Source organism: Trichosurus vulpecula, chromosome 1 (genome assembly GCF_011100635.1).
Source record: "Trichosurus vulpecula isolate mTriVul1 chromosome 1, mTriVul1.pri, whole genome shotgun sequence".
NCBI lineage: Eukaryota > Metazoa > Chordata > Mammalia > Diprotodontia > Phalangeridae > Trichosurus > Trichosurus vulpecula.
The window spans coordinates 481,138,281-481,154,168 of NC_050573.1; positions in this window are offsets into that span (position 1 = coordinate 481,138,281).

The window sequence follows — 15,888 nt, forward strand, 5'->3', positions numbered from 1 at the left end:
TTTAAGTTTATTTTGTTTTCAGGTCCAAATTCTTTTTGTCTTCCTTCCCTCTCCCTTGCCCATTGAGAAAGTAAGAAAAATAAAACCCATTACAAGTATGTTTAGATACACAAAATTTTTTTTCACATTAGCCATATTACAAGAAAAAAAATCAAGAAAGAGAAGGAAACAAAAGGAAATATGCTTCAATTTGTACTCTGAGTCCATCGGTTCTCTTTCTGGAAGTGGATGGGAGTTTTCATCCTGAGTCCTTTAGAATTGTGCTGGGTCATCGTGATGATCAGTTACTAAGTTTTCAGAGTTATCTTAACAATCTTGCTGTTACTGTTTAAATTGTTCTGGTTCTGCTCATTTTACTTTATATCAGTTCATACAAGGCTTCTCTACCCCTTTATCATTTCTTATAGCACAATAGTATTCCATCACATTCATATTCCATACCTTGTTCTTCCATTCCCCATTTGATGGGTGTCCACTCAGTTTCCAATTCTTTGCCACCACAAAGAGACCCACTATAAATATTATATGTGTGTATGCTCCTTTCCTCTTTCTTTGACCTCTTCGGGGTATAGATATAGTAGTGGCATTGCTAGGTCAAAAGAGTATATAATTTAATCGCTTTTTATGCATAGTCCCGATCTACTTCCTAGAATGGTTGGAGCAGTTCATAGCTCCATCAATAGTGCATTTAGGTTACTTATTTTCCAGCATCCCCTCCAGTATTTGTGATTTTCCTTCTTTTTTTTTGTCAGTTTAGCCAGTGTTATGGGTATATGGTGCTACCTCAAGGTTGTTTAAATTTGCATATCTAAAATCAGTAATGATTTAAAGCAGGCTATTGATATATAAATATGGCTATTAGTATCTCTGATTTTTTTAGCTAAAAACTGCCTTGTCATATCCTTTGACCATTTATCAACTAGAAAATCATTCTCATTCTCAGAAATTTGACTTAGTTTAGAAATAAGACCTTTATCAGAGAAACATGCTGCAAATATTCCCCCTCTCCACAAGTTTCTGTTTTTCTTCTAATTTTAGCTGCCTTGGTTTTGTTTGTACAAAAACTTTTTAATTTTATGTAATCAAAATTATCTATTTTATCTCTTGTGACCATATCTCCTGCTTGTCATGAACTCTTCTCCTATCCACGGATCTGACAGGTAATTTCTTCCATTTTTGCCTATGATATTATCCTTTGGTCTTTTTGTGCTTATCCTGGTATATGGTGTGAGATGTTGGTCTATGCCCAGTTTCTGCCAGACAACTTTCCAAATTTCTCAGCAGTTCTTATTAAATAATGAGTAGCTTGGATCTTTGGGTTTACTCAAGCACTAAGCTATTGTGCTTATCTACTTCAGTAAATTGTGTACCTAATCTGTTTTACAAATCAACCTCTCTAGTTCTTAAAATTTTATAATACAGTTCAAGATCTGGTACTGCTAGTCACCCTTCCCATTATTTTCATTGATTTCCTTGATATTAGTGACCTTTTATTACTCCAAATAAACTTTATTATGATATTTTCTAGCTCTATAAAGTAATTCTTTGATAGGTATGGCATGAATAAGTAAATTAATTTAGGTAGTATTGTCATTTTTATGGTATTGGCTCAGCCTACCTATGAGCAATTAATATTTCTCCAGGTATTTATATCTGTCTTTATTTGTGTAAAGAATACTTTCTAATTGTATTCATATAGTTCCTGTGTGTATCTTGGCAGGTAGACACCCAAGTATTTTATATTGTCTGTACTTATTTTAAATGGAATTTCTTTTCCTATTTCTTCCTGATAGACTTTGTTGGTAATATATAGAAATGTTGATGATTTGTGTGGATTTATTTTACATTCTGAAAATCTGTTATCGTTCATTGTTTTGATTAGATTTTTAGTTAGCTCTAGAGTTCTGTAAATAAACTATCCTGTCATCTAAAAAAGTCATAGTTTTCCCCCCTTATTGCTCATTTTTATTCCTTCAATAGTTTTTTCTTGTCTTATTACTATGCGATATACAATATTTAATAGTATGATGATAATGGATATCCTTGTTTCACCCTTGATATTATTGGAAAAGCTTCTAGTTTATCCTCATTACACAATGCTTGCTTTTGGTTTTAAATAGATACTACTTATCATTTTAAGAAAAGCTTCATTTATTCTTATTTTCTAGTATTTTTAAAAGGAATAGGTTTAAAGCAGGTTTCATATGGCTGTTGCTATCTCTGATGTATTTTGTCAAAAGCTTTCTCTGCTTCTATTGAAATAATACATTTTTATTGATGTGGTCAGTTATACTTATAGTTTTCTTAATATTGAAGTAGCCCTGCATTCCTGGCATAAATCCCGCATGGTCATAGTGTGTGACTTTATGATATATTTCTGTAATTCCCCTGCTAATATTGTATTCAAAATGTTTGCATCAACAGTTACTAGGAAAACGGGTCTATATTTTTATTTTTTCTGTTTTGGCTCTACTTGGTTTAGGTATCAAGACCACACTTGTGTCACAGAAGTAATTTGGTAGGATTCCCTTTTTATCTATTTTTCCAAACAGTTTACATAGTATTGGAATTAATTGTTATTTAAATATTTGGTAAAACTTCCTTTGTAAATCCATATGATCCTGGGTTTGTTTGTTTGTTTTTCCCTTAGAGAATTCATTTTTGGCTTTTCATTTTCTTTTTCTAAAATAGCATTGTTAAAGTATTTTATTTCCTCTTCTGTTAATCTGAGAAATTTATGTTTTTGTAAGTATTCCTTCATTTCACTTAGATTATCAGTTTTATTGGTGTATAATTACACAAAATAGCTCCTAATTATTGCATTTATTTTACCTCCATTGCTTTTGAATTCTCCTTTTTCATTTCTGAGTCAGACACTGGACTGAAATGACTCAACAACAAGAAGACTCCTGGTGATGACAAAGTTCTGAGAGGTTACATGTATAATCTCTCTATATAATAATGTAAGTAGGTTAGCCATTTTTTAAAGGCATTTATGATTTCTCACTCATATTTACCTTTTTATGCTTCTCTTGAGTACTGTGTTTGAATGTTAAATTTTCCATCTAGCTCTGGTCTTTTCATCAGGAATGCTTAAAAGTTCTTTATTCCATTAAATATCCATTCTCCCCTACCACCCACCACCACCATAGGATTATACTCAGTTTTGCTCAGGAGGTTATTTTTTGTTGTAATCCTGGATCCTTTAACTTCTAAAATATCATATTCCAAGCCCACCATTCCTTTATAATAGTGGCTGATAAATCTTATGTGAATTTGACTTTCTCTCTATAGTACTTGTATTATTTTTTTCTGGCTGTTTGAAGTATTTTCTTCTTGACCTGGGATTTCCAGATACTATATTCCTGAGAGTTTTAATTTTTGTCTTCTTTCAGGAGGTGACCTGATGATTCTTTCAATTTCTACTTCATTCTTTTGTTCTAAGATATCTGGGCAGTTTTATTTATAATTTCCTGACATATGATATATAGGCCATTTTTTTGTTTATGGCTTTCAATGACCAATGATTCTTAAGTTATCTCTCTTCTATCTATTTTCCAAGTGAGTTGTTTTTCTTATCAAATGTTTCATATTTTCTTCTATTTTTTCAATCTTTTGACTTTGTTTTATTATTTCTTGATATCTTAGGTAGTCATTAGTTTCCATTCAACCAATTTTGATTTTTAAGGAGTTATTTTTTTCCAGCTAGGTTTTATTCATCTTTTTACCAAAATGTTAATTCTCTTTCCATGACTTTTCTTGGATAGCTCTCATTTCTTTCCTCTATTTTTTTCCATTTTCCTTTTATTACTCTCCTTTGATTTTTAAAATCCTTTTGTTGTTGTTCTTTAGCTCTTATGTGAACTATTGTAGGAATTCTTGTTGAGCTTGTGTCTAATATGCATTTTTCTTTGAAACTTTGCTTGTAGGTATTTTCAAGTCATTATCTTCTTATGTGTTTGTGTCTTGTGCTTCCCTATCACATATTAGATTTTTTGGTCAGTTTTTTCTTTGTCTTTTTTTTTGAGGGGTGGGGCATTGTTTGCTCAATCTTTTAGCCAGCTTCTTGACTTTGAACTTAATATTAGTGTTAAACTCTTCTCACTTTTGGAAGGAGGGGAGGATTTCTAGTCTGAGCTTCTGTAGCTTTCATACCTTAGTCTGGAAGTCTGCAAGTTTTCAGTGTTTCCAAAGTTACGTGATCTGGGGAGAGGTCTGCTTTCAGCCCTCCTAGTCTGAACTCTGCAAGTTCCTGACCTGGGTTTAGGTCTGTTGGCTTATATATAGTTTCAATAAATTGTTACTGGACTCAATAAGCCTGCTGGGAGGTTTCCGCAAGTTCAGAGTGACTGAACTGTTGGTTCTCTTTGGTCTTGGTCTATTGTCCTGGTTTTTCCAAAGCAGGATTGTGCGATGAGCTAATGGTTAGAGCTGAGTCACTCCTCTGTTCCTTGGCTCAGAGCCACACAGCTAAGTTTCTGGAATTTGTTTTGTACTCAGTATTTAGCAAGAGCCCGCTGCTCAGTCAAAACCACTCCTCTCCACTTTGGACCTATGATCCAGAACTGGATAATGGGTGACAGAGCTGCCAGATGGCCTCAATTCTTGTTCCCAGCACTGGTCTGTGGATCCCCTGGGATCTCTTTCTGCCTGGTGCTTCCTGCCCTGGCGCTCTATCCCCTTTCAATCTCTGGGTGCTGGAATGTTCCCAAACCACTGTAGGGTTACATATGCTGAGCTAAAAGTTAGAGTTGTCACTTCTCTGTTCCTTGGCTCAGTCATGCAGCTAAGTTTCTGGAATTTGTTTTGTGTTCAGCATTGAGCTAGGGCCTTGTGCTCTTCTCCACCCTGGGTCAGTGACCCAGTATGAATGGATGACAGAGCTGCCAGGTAGTACCAGTTCCTGCTCCCAGTACTAGTTCAGGGGTTGCCTAAGATCTTTTTCTATCCTGGTGCTCTATCTCAGTTCACTTTCTGTAACTTTGCCACTGCCACTGTCACCATTCTGTGTCTCACTAGTGAGACATCTGTGTTCACAGACCTCTCTGTCTTCCTAAGCTGCCTCAGGCTGGAAAAATGACTCACTTTGACTTTTTCTTGGCTTTCCTGTTTGGAATTTGGTCTGACATGTTTCTAGGTTATTGTGGAAGAAGTGTGTTGGAGAACTAGACTCTCCCTCCACCACCTTGACTCTGCCTTGGTCCCTCTGCTTCCAATGCCTCCTCTAGATATAGAGTCTTACAGGCTACATGTACCTTTGGACTGACTTGGGTAACACTGAGAGGCTGCCAGTTCATTGGCTCTCTTGGTGGTCCCCTTTCTATTTTCTGTGGATTTTGACATGACTTTTTCTGTCATTCTGGGGCAGAAGAATTCACTTTCTAAGTTTTTCTCATTGGAATCCTCGATCACGATTGGCTCTGGAGTGATTTTTAGGTTTTTGTCTACAACAGATGTTGGAATCCAAACTGTCTGCCTCTGTTTAGGCAGCTGTCTCAACCAGAACCTCCCAAGTCGAAAGTTCTTTCCAATACTGCATGTTGTCTTCCAAAGGATAAACTGCAAGCAAGTAGTGTACTCAAAGCTATAAATACAACACAAACCCTTTGCCAGGGCTAAAAGGAAACCGCTAATGAACTTGCTAACAATAATGCCAACTGAATGAGCGGGCATGAAAATGCAAGACTAGGAGAAAATACTGAGCCATTTGGAAGTAGGATTACTTTTCCCATAGTTTATCTCTCAAAATGTTCTAGACATACTTGCAGCTGTTGTTTGTCCTTCATCTTTAAAGAGGACCAATGACATCATGGGTGATGTCTTAACTTGCTCGTGAATTAGATTGAAGTGAAACAGAGTTACAGAATCATTAAAGTCCAGTGGCAAGACAAAAATCAAGACAACTGGTGGTGGCCTGAGATGCAACGGATAACCTTGGCATCTTTGATGTCTGAGAAAGCTCTAAGTACATCATAGTGCCTGCTTCAACCACCTTCATGCCTGTTGGAACAAATTATTCTCATCCACCCATTCTGCCAGGGGAAGTCTTCATATGCTTGGGTAGACAGCCCCCTAATTCACAAACAGGTTTGAGGCCTGTCGGTTACCCTCAACCTGGTTTAGCCTGTTTGCCAAGACAGTTTTACTGGGGTGTGGCTGCTGCACATTCTACAGCTTCTTGGAGCCTCAGGTAAGAGTTGTGAATAGTTAAGTGCTTAATAAATACTTTTCCATTCATTCATTCCCACCCCAACAATCACATACAAAGCACAATAAATCTGGCCAGAAACTTTGATATATTCTTTTAATCATTATATTAGACAGGATTTTTTTATATCAAACCTTGCATTGTTTAGATACACTTAAGAAATCATCGGCTTGGATCTGGTAAGGAGGTCAAGGGCAGATTAAAAATAAAAATGTGTGCAATAATCCTTGGTGACTCAATGAATTTGAAGTAAGGAGAGATATAGATTTGACTCTTACCAGTGGTGTGACTATGGGAAAGTCACAACCTTTTTCAGCTTCAGATAATATCTATTATACTTATGGACCAGTTGATAAACTAATTTTACACAGGAAACTGATTCAAATATGACATTCATATCCATAATCAGTCATTTCCTCTACGCTGCTTCCTACGAGGCGGATAAAGAGATGGTGTTAAAGTCAGAAGACCTGGGCTCAAGTCCTGCCTATGACACGTATAGACTGGATGATCCTGCACCTTTCTATTTGTATTGATCACTCAAAAGAGGCTGAGCTCAGCCCCCAACTCCTTGATTCTCTCAGCTGAAAGTGACCAAATTTTCTTTACAAAAAAAGTATTGATTTTTCTGTCTTTATATCACTAATTTAAAACCTACCCTTCCTACTAAATGGAACCTTCTATTGTGACAAAGAAAAAAAGATTAAACAAAAATTTCAAATGCAGTAATTGCATTGACAATGTGTATAATATCCTGTCCTGGTAGTCCCCTTACCTCCCTGCTATGATGAAGGAGGTAAATATCATTAACTGTTCTCTGGGACCTTCACTTGGTTTTATATTACTCAGAGTTTGACATTCTTTTAGGCATATTTTCATTCATTGACTCTGAGGCAAACAGAGGTTAAGTGACTTGCCCAGGAGCACCTAGCTACTACCTAACTGCCTAGAACCCACCAGAAATGTCAGTGGACAGGGTAGGTGCAGCAGTGCTCAAATTGAGACATGTCAGGACTTCAAGGTCCCTAGCAATCTGTTCTGAGATATCATGGAAAGCCCTGAGGTGTCAGATTATTCCCTGATCTTTAAAGATCTAGGATGAGACAGGGCCCAACCCTGGGAGGTAAAGGTCAGTAAAAGAGACCAGGTAACCTGAGTAAAGACTTAGCAGGACCAACCACCTCATCTAAAAGTGCAGCGGAGGGTAGAGATTAACCTTGGTGCAAAGCCCCAAGTTCAGGAACTGAGGATGGAGAGCTGAGTATATACTGACCACTAGAAAGATACAGAGATTCTCAAATATCAGTCTTCAGAGAGAAAGTAAATCTATAGCAACTGTAAACAGAGAATCAAAGGTGGGGGGTGGGTGGGAAATGGATTTAGAGGAAGGGTAGCAACTAAGAATGACTTACTCTGCAAAGCAGAATTACAAGATTCAAGAGAAACCTAGAAAGGTTAATTTATTTGAACAAGCAGAAGAGAGTATATGATGATTTGATGCTAATATTATAATGTGGGGGTGTGGAGAATTATGTATAAAGTACATAAATATGATATATGAAAAGAGTTTCTAAACGTGGGGGCATGGATTGGGGAGAAGCCATCACCTGAAACTCACTAAGCTGACCACATCAAGAAGTGTTGAACATACACAATAAAAATGCATCATACTTAACAAGGGAACAAGTAGGAACGGGGAGTGGAATTAAGAGGGAGGATACACCAGGGAGGGAACAGTTAGAAGGCTGATTCTGATCTTGAAGAGGGGATTACATTTCTAAAAAAATACTGGAATCTAAGGATCTAGTCATAACGATTGTGATATATGAATGTGATAGAATATTTTTGCATTGTAAGAAATTACCAAAGAAACTATTTTGGAATCCTAGGATGTATCCTGATTCAAATGAAGTGAATAGAACATGCAGGACAATTTATACAAGGACAATAACATTGCAAAGGGGAAAAAAGACTTTAAAACTCAGGTGAAAGCAATAACCAACCATATCTTCAGAGGGCCTATGATAAGGAATGTTAAGCACCGCAGATACTGAGGTGATGGAATCAAGATGTAAAAAGGAATGGACATTTTTTGACATGACCTTTGTCTGGATTTGTTTTGACTTACTGTGCTAATTGTTACAAGTGTTTTTTTCCTTCCATTTTTAATGGTAGGATTTGAGGGAATTAAAATGAAATGAGGGAATTAGAATTAATCACACTGACTCCATTTTATGACTCGGTTCTGGAGCTAGTTCAGATCCCTTTCTAGTAAGTTATGGGTTTAGTCCAATTTCTGTCTTGTGAGAAAACTTCATTCAATTGTGGGAATTGAGAAAAACCTTATTGTATGGTTTCAATCTATTGCATTGTTTGTGTGGCTGGGATGCTGTACCTGCTGCTTAGGGACCTTTACCTGAGGATCTAGGTTATTCTGACTAGAAACCCAGGAACCCTGATACAACAAGTGTGCTAACAATTATACATCTCATTGGACAACTGACCCCATACTAGTCAATTGGTTATTGTTTTCATGTTCCTTTGACTGAATACAGACACTTACAGGGAGTGAGACTCCTTTTTTTCTGATGTCAGGGAATTGTACCTGTTCTCTCTGCCCCTCACAACTTAGAAAGTCCTTAATCTTTCCTCCAATTAGAAATCAAATCACCTAATTTTGTATTCTGCTTGTTTTCTTTTAATTAATTGGTCTTATTTGATTAATTGTTTTTCATGTATAAAAATCTGTCTCTTACAGTATTTGGGGTCCAGTGCCAAAGCTGAGGAGGACCGATCACCATTTGTTGAGCAATTGGCATGTATTGCTCAATAAATCCACATGCTCAGAAGCTTGAATCTTTTTTCCTCAGTCATTTATCTTTCACCTACCACAGGGGAAGAGTTGAAGAGTTAACAATAATGGTTAGAAAAGAAAAGGACCACTGAATCAATTTTTTAAATGCATAGGAGCAAACAGAGGGAAGCGCAAACAAGTAGTGTTGTGACAGTAATATGTGGAATTTATTATATGTATTTTTGAAAAGCACAATATGAAATGGAGACTCATGAATTCATATATAATCTTTTTGTGTCATGTATATATGGAAATGTTAATTTTTTTCAGCCTTTAAGTTCAGAATTAAATAACTTTTTCTTTTTTTGAGAGGGGAAGGCAGGGCAATTGGGGTTAAGTCACTTGCCCAAGGTCACATAACTTGTAAGTGTGTCAAGTGTCTGAGACCGGATTCGAACTCAGGTCCTCCCGACTCCAGGGCTGGTGCTCTACTCATTGTGCCACCTAGCTGCCCCAAATAACTTTTTTTTAAAAAACTTTTTTAAAAAAAATTTTTTTTTACTTAGAGTTAAAAGACCTGAGTTTAAGACCTAGCTTAGAAGGCCTCGGATTGTTATCTGGTCCCCCCATTTATTGGTCACATGACTTTGGACAAGTCACTTAACTTCCCTTGAGAGATACTGAGTTCTTTGTCATTAGAGACATTCAGCTGGAGGTGAGGTGACCTGCCATTGGCAGAAAGAGACAAGCAGCTGAGACCTGAAAGTGGAGGAAAGTACCACATCTGATGCTTAATGTGTATACATATTCTCCACTAAATCCCAGAGAATGTGGAAAACAATATGGATGTTCTGTTTCAATACCTCTGCTACATTTAAGAGTTCTTGCTTCGTTACCCTAACATAATTTCTTTGAAAAAATGTAGGGCTTTCCAGATATAGTTAACTGCTTGTCATGGGCAAATTAAATTAAGTCTCTGACGTGCAATGAGAAGTTTGTTTCACCTAATTAAGCAACTAATAGTTATGGATAACTTTGAGCTACACACACAGAAGTATTGTTTTCAAAAAGGCTTTCTTATTGGCATGTTCTGAAATGGGCAAAGAAAAATATTTATGTTGCCATTCTTTCAAGTATGCTCCAATTCATTTGTTAAGCTCTACAAAAGCTTTCAAAGGATTATGGTCTATTCTGACACATGAAGTTTGACACTTATTGCTAAAATAATTCTATCAGACCTCATGTTGTCATAGAAGATTTCCTTTATTATGAACTCATGCAGTTCACTCACCCACTTCTCTGATTCCTTCTGGCAGAAAGGCATTATCATTGTGTATCACTGAAAATCTTTGGGAGCTCCTACTTTCTAAGGAAACCTAGCCACTTTCTATTGCATCTCCTCTATTTAGCAATCCTGGTTATAAAACATCATCTTTGACTTCACTACAAAAACCTAATGGGATGGTAGAAGAAAGGAAACCAATGATCCTTGTAGGTATCTATTTCTGTGATATGTTCTATGAGCTCTATGTAATCTATTTTAATACTAGGGAAATTTAGGGTGATGTTCTCCAACTCTTTTTCTCCTGTCTTTTCCAATAATTTTCCATGAGCAAATATGCACAAAAATTTGTCCTTTTTTGCAAAACAAAACATGATTCTCATCAACACATATAAAGCCACTTAAAATCAAAATGAAAATGTATAATAAAGTTAAAGATTGGAAGCATTCACCTAAAATCTCATGGTATAAATCCTAGGTGAGAAGTTCTAACTAGGAATTTTTGTACCTAGGGCAAGCAAGAGAAACTTCACCTGGGACAAACAGCAAGGGGAGAAGAGAAGAGAGGAGGGGAGGATAAGAGAGGTATCTCTTCTGGAAGAATAGAAAACCAAGGGCACCAAGACTTTTCACCTCATCCCATTATGCATAGCTGTTTGAAACTGAATTGGAACTCAGGTCTTCCTGACTCCAGGCCCAGTGTTCTATCCTTTGTGCTACCTTACCAGCTGTGTGTCCTTGGATAAGTCAATTAACTTCTCTTCTTCAGTTTCCTCAATTGTGAAAAGCAGATGGTAATAGCACCTACCTCTCAGGGTTGGTGCTAGGATCAAATGAGATATCTTTAAAACATTAAGGATAGAAATTAAAAGAAGACCAAAAACTGAAGAGAGATAGGAAAGATCTGCACAGATTTTTATTTTATTTTTAAAACCTATTTTTATCATCAAATACAATAGAGTCAGCATACTTAAACTTTAATATCATAGTCCTAGATGCGCTAATAGGGGAGGCAGGAAACATAACTAAAAAGAACAAAGATGGTAAAAGCAGAAGGACTGGATTATAGACTAGTCTATAGAATAAATCTGTGCTAGAAGTGACCAATCTCCCAGGCCCCCAGGATCACAACTTTCATTCATACATTCATTTATTCAATAAATATTTATTAAGCACTTACTATGTGCCAGGCATTATGCTAAGCTCTAAGGATACAAAAACAAGTCAAAAGACAGCTTACCCTCAAGGAGTTTACAATTTAATTGGTGAGACAATATGCCAACAAAATGCAGAAAGCAAGCTGTATACAGGATAAGTAATAAATTATTAAAGAAGGGAAGGCAGGGGAATTAAGAGGGTTTAGGGAAGGCTTTTAGTTGGCACTTAAAGGAAGCCAAGAAGGTTAATAATCAGAATGGAGGAGGGAGAGCATTCCAGGTACAGGGGAAAGCCAGAGAAAATTGCTGGAGCTGAGAGATAGTGCTTTGTTCATGGAACAGCCAGGAGACCAGTGTCACTCCACCAAGGAGTACCTGTAGGGGAGCAAAGTATAAGAGTACTGGAAACATGGCAGGGGGCTAAATTATGAAGGGCTGTGAAAGTCAAATAGAGCCTTTTATATTTGCTCCTAGAGTCAACAGGAAGCCACTGGAGTTTATCGATCAGACCTGTGTTTCAGTAAAATCACTTTAGTGGCTGTGTGGAGAACAGATTGGAGTGGGGAGAGACTTAATGCAAGCACACAAACTAGCAGGTAATTGCAGCAATCCATGTGTAAGGTGATGAGGGATTGGATATAGGGGTAAAAGACAGTGAGAAAGCCAGGGTGACTCCTACATCGCAAAGCTGAGGGACTGAGAGGATGATGTTACATTCTATAGTTACAGAGTTGGGGGTGGGAGAGGGTTTGTTGCTGTTTAGTTGTTTTTCACTCATGTCCGACTCTTTGTGACACCATTAGAGGTTTTCTTGCCAGAATTACTAGAGTGGTTTGCCATTTCCTTCTCCAGTTCATTTTACATATGAGGAAACTGAGGCAAACAGACTTAAGTGACTTGCCCAGGATAACAGATAGCATATATCTGAGGATGATGAGTTGTTCTTACTCCAGACCAGGGAATTTCTCTCTATGCCACCTAGCTGTCTGGGGGAGAATTTAAAGGGAAAGATAATAAGTTCTGTTTTGAATACGAGTTTTAAAAAGAAGTCCACTGTACATCCAGTTCAAGATGTCTGAAAGGGAGTTGGAGATATGAAATTAGAGGCCAGCAGAGAGATTGGGGCAGGAAAGGTAGATCTGAAAATCATTAACATAGAAATAGCAATAAAGTTCACATGAGCTGAGGACATCACCAAATGAAATAGTGTACAGGGAGAAGAAAAGAGGATGCAGAAAAGAATCCTGAGCTACAGGGTGCAATCTGGAAGAGGATCCAGCAAAGGAGATAGAAAGGAGTGGTCAGATAGGTAAGAGGAAAACCAGGAGAGAGTGCTGTCCCAAAAACCTAGAGAGAATAGAGTAAGCATCAAGGAGGAGAGAGTGATCGACAGTGTCAAAGGCTGCAGAGAGGTCAAGGAGAATGAGGATTAAGAAAAGACCTTTGGATTTGGCAACTAAGAGATCATTAGTAACTCTGGAGAGAGCAGTGGAATGACATCAGTGGAATGATAAGGTCTGAAGCCAGACTGTAAGGGGCATCTTCAGCTCCTCACTTTATCATACTCCATCTCCATATCCAATCTGTTGCCAAGTCCTGTTGATTCTGCCTTGTATATATGGCCCTTTTTCTCTCCTAACACTGTAACCACTCTGGCGCAGGCTCTCCTCCCGCTGGTGGGTCTCCCTGCTCCAATTCTCACCCCACTCCAATTCATCCTCCACTCAGCTGTCAAAGTATTCTCTATAAATTTTAGTGGCTTCATATCACCTCTAGAATCAAGCATAAAATCATTCAAAACCTTTACAACATGGCCCCCTGACTACCTATCTTACACCTTATTCCCTCACCCACCCTCTCTGGTCCATGTACGTTTTGATCCAATGACACTGTCCTCCTTACTGTTCTATGCACAAGACTCTCCATCTCCAGACTCGGGGCATTTTCACTGACTTTTCTCCATACCTTGAATACTCTCTTTTCTCATCACTGCCTCCTAGCTTACTTAAAGTTCCACCTAAAATCTCATCTTCTACAAGCAGCCTTTTCTGATCTCCCTTAATGCTAATGCCGTCCCTCTATTGATTATCTCTAATTTATCTGATATATATATATATATATATACATATATATTATATAGCTTTTTTGTACATAGTTGATTTCATGTTCTGTTAGACTGTGAGTTTTTTGAGAGCAGGGATTATCTTTTCGCCTTCTTTATAACACCTAGCACAGTATCTGGCATTCAGTAGTTCCTTAATAAATGCTTACAGACTGACAACTTTTGTGAGGTTGCTGAAGGATTGACTCACAAGATCCTAACTGAGATAAAAAGATGTGGGAAAAAATATCAAACTTTATTGTTGCAAAGATGGAGACTAAGAACATCAGCTACCAGACTGTATGTCTCCTTTCAAGCTATCTATTAAAAATCTTTATAAGACCAATCTATGTAAGTGTAACATGGACCTGCTAGACATGCAGAGTGCCTAAGTTCAGTATCTCTCCATGTAAAGAACCTAGGAAACTTGATTCTGGAATAATCATGATGGAGAAGTACCTTGTTGAGACTATGCAATATTCATAGACATTCTATAACTGGTTTTGGAGTGTAGGGTATGTTCATGGAAGACTGGTACCTCTGATGTGGGGGATGGCCAAGCCCATTTCAAGTCTGCTTTCCTCCTTACACCTAGCTCTCACCTGTGGCTCCAAAAAGCTGTAGCATGGCCCATTGGCCACACCCTGGTAAAACATTTTGACAGACAGCCTAAACCAGGGTGAGGGTAACCAAGGGGTCTCAAACCATTCGGTGACTTAGTGGGATGTCTACCCCAAGCATGTGAAGACTTCCGTGGTGGAATGGGTGAATGAGAACAATTTCTTGCAATGGCCATGAAAGCAGTTGAAGCATGTGCTGTGGAGCACTTAGAGCTTGGTTAGACATCAAAGACACCAAGGTCATCCACTGCATCTCAAGCAATCACCAGTCATCTTGACTGTCCTTCCACTGAACTGTGATGACTCTGGAAGAGAGAGTGAATCTGACAACTTCGTGCAACTCTGCCTCACTTAAATCCAATTTATGCATGATTCAAAAGACATTACCCATATCATTTTACCAATATACCTATATCAAAGTCCTGTGGCAAAAGGAAAGTGATGAAGCAGCAGGTGCAGCTACACTGGGAGCTGTAGTCACAGCCCTGCATACAGGCAGCCAAGGCCATAGGGTCTTGTTCTCACTGGAAGCAGCAGTGGGATTTGGTAGCCCCTGGGTATCAGAGCAGCCTTTTTAAGGATCGCACTGCTCACATCCAAGTATGACAAAGGGCTAGAAAAGGTGCCCCCAAAATTGTCTGCTTACCCAACCCTGGCCTGATTACCATGGCAGGCAGGGATCCCACCCTGCAGTCAAAACATACACATACAAAAAGGTACAAAAATTTCTGCAAAAATGATTCCACTCACCATCAGTACATGGAATACAATTATATACATTTATAGACAACACAAAATCCAGTAGACCTGAAACATAAATAGCTCTTATTGTGAGAGAACTTAGCAGGTATTACATCCAAATAGCAGCCCTGAGTGAAATAAGGCTAGCAAATGAAGGACACCTTACTAAAACTGGAGCTGGATACATGTATTTCAGGAGTGGCTGCAGTGAAGAGTTGCTCCATAAAGCTGATGTAGGTTTTACGATCAAAACTGATCTAGTCAACGAGCTTGTATGCCTACCAAAAGGTGTAAGTGACAGGCTCATGACGATACAATTTCCACTTGCAAGAAAGCGCCATGCCTCTCTCATCAGTGCTTTGCTCCCACCATGATGAACCCTGATGAGGTTGAAGAAAAAGTATATGGAGACCTGGAGACCCTTATCATCAATGTGCCAAAAGAGGGCAAGTTTAGAATTCTGGGTGACTTTAATGCTAGAGTAGGCTCTGACTATCAACAGAACAGGGTAGGGAGTCCTTGGGAGGAATGGAATTGGAAACAGCAATGGTCACTTACTACTGAAGACTTGTGCATCTCATGACCTTCTCATCGCCAACACTGTCTTCTATTTACCTAAATACAATAAAACTTTATGAATGCACCATCACAGAAAACATTGGCATTTAATAGACTATGTGATCATAAGGAGAAGAGACAGACAGGATGGGAGAGTGATGAGGGCAATGTGTGGCACAGAGGCCTGGACTGATCATAGACTTATCCTCTCCAAGCTAAATATTCACATTCAACAAAAGTGGTGGCCCCAAGGCAAAGTGACTACCAGAAGAATTAATGTTAACAGATTAGAGCGCTTCTCTGAGTGGTAACAGTTTGTTGCTAACAAACACACAGTTGGCAACAGTGGAGCAGAAAAGGAGTGGGTAGTTTTCAGAGATTTCGTGTATAGCACTGCATTTGCTCATATGGGTCAGAACACTCACAA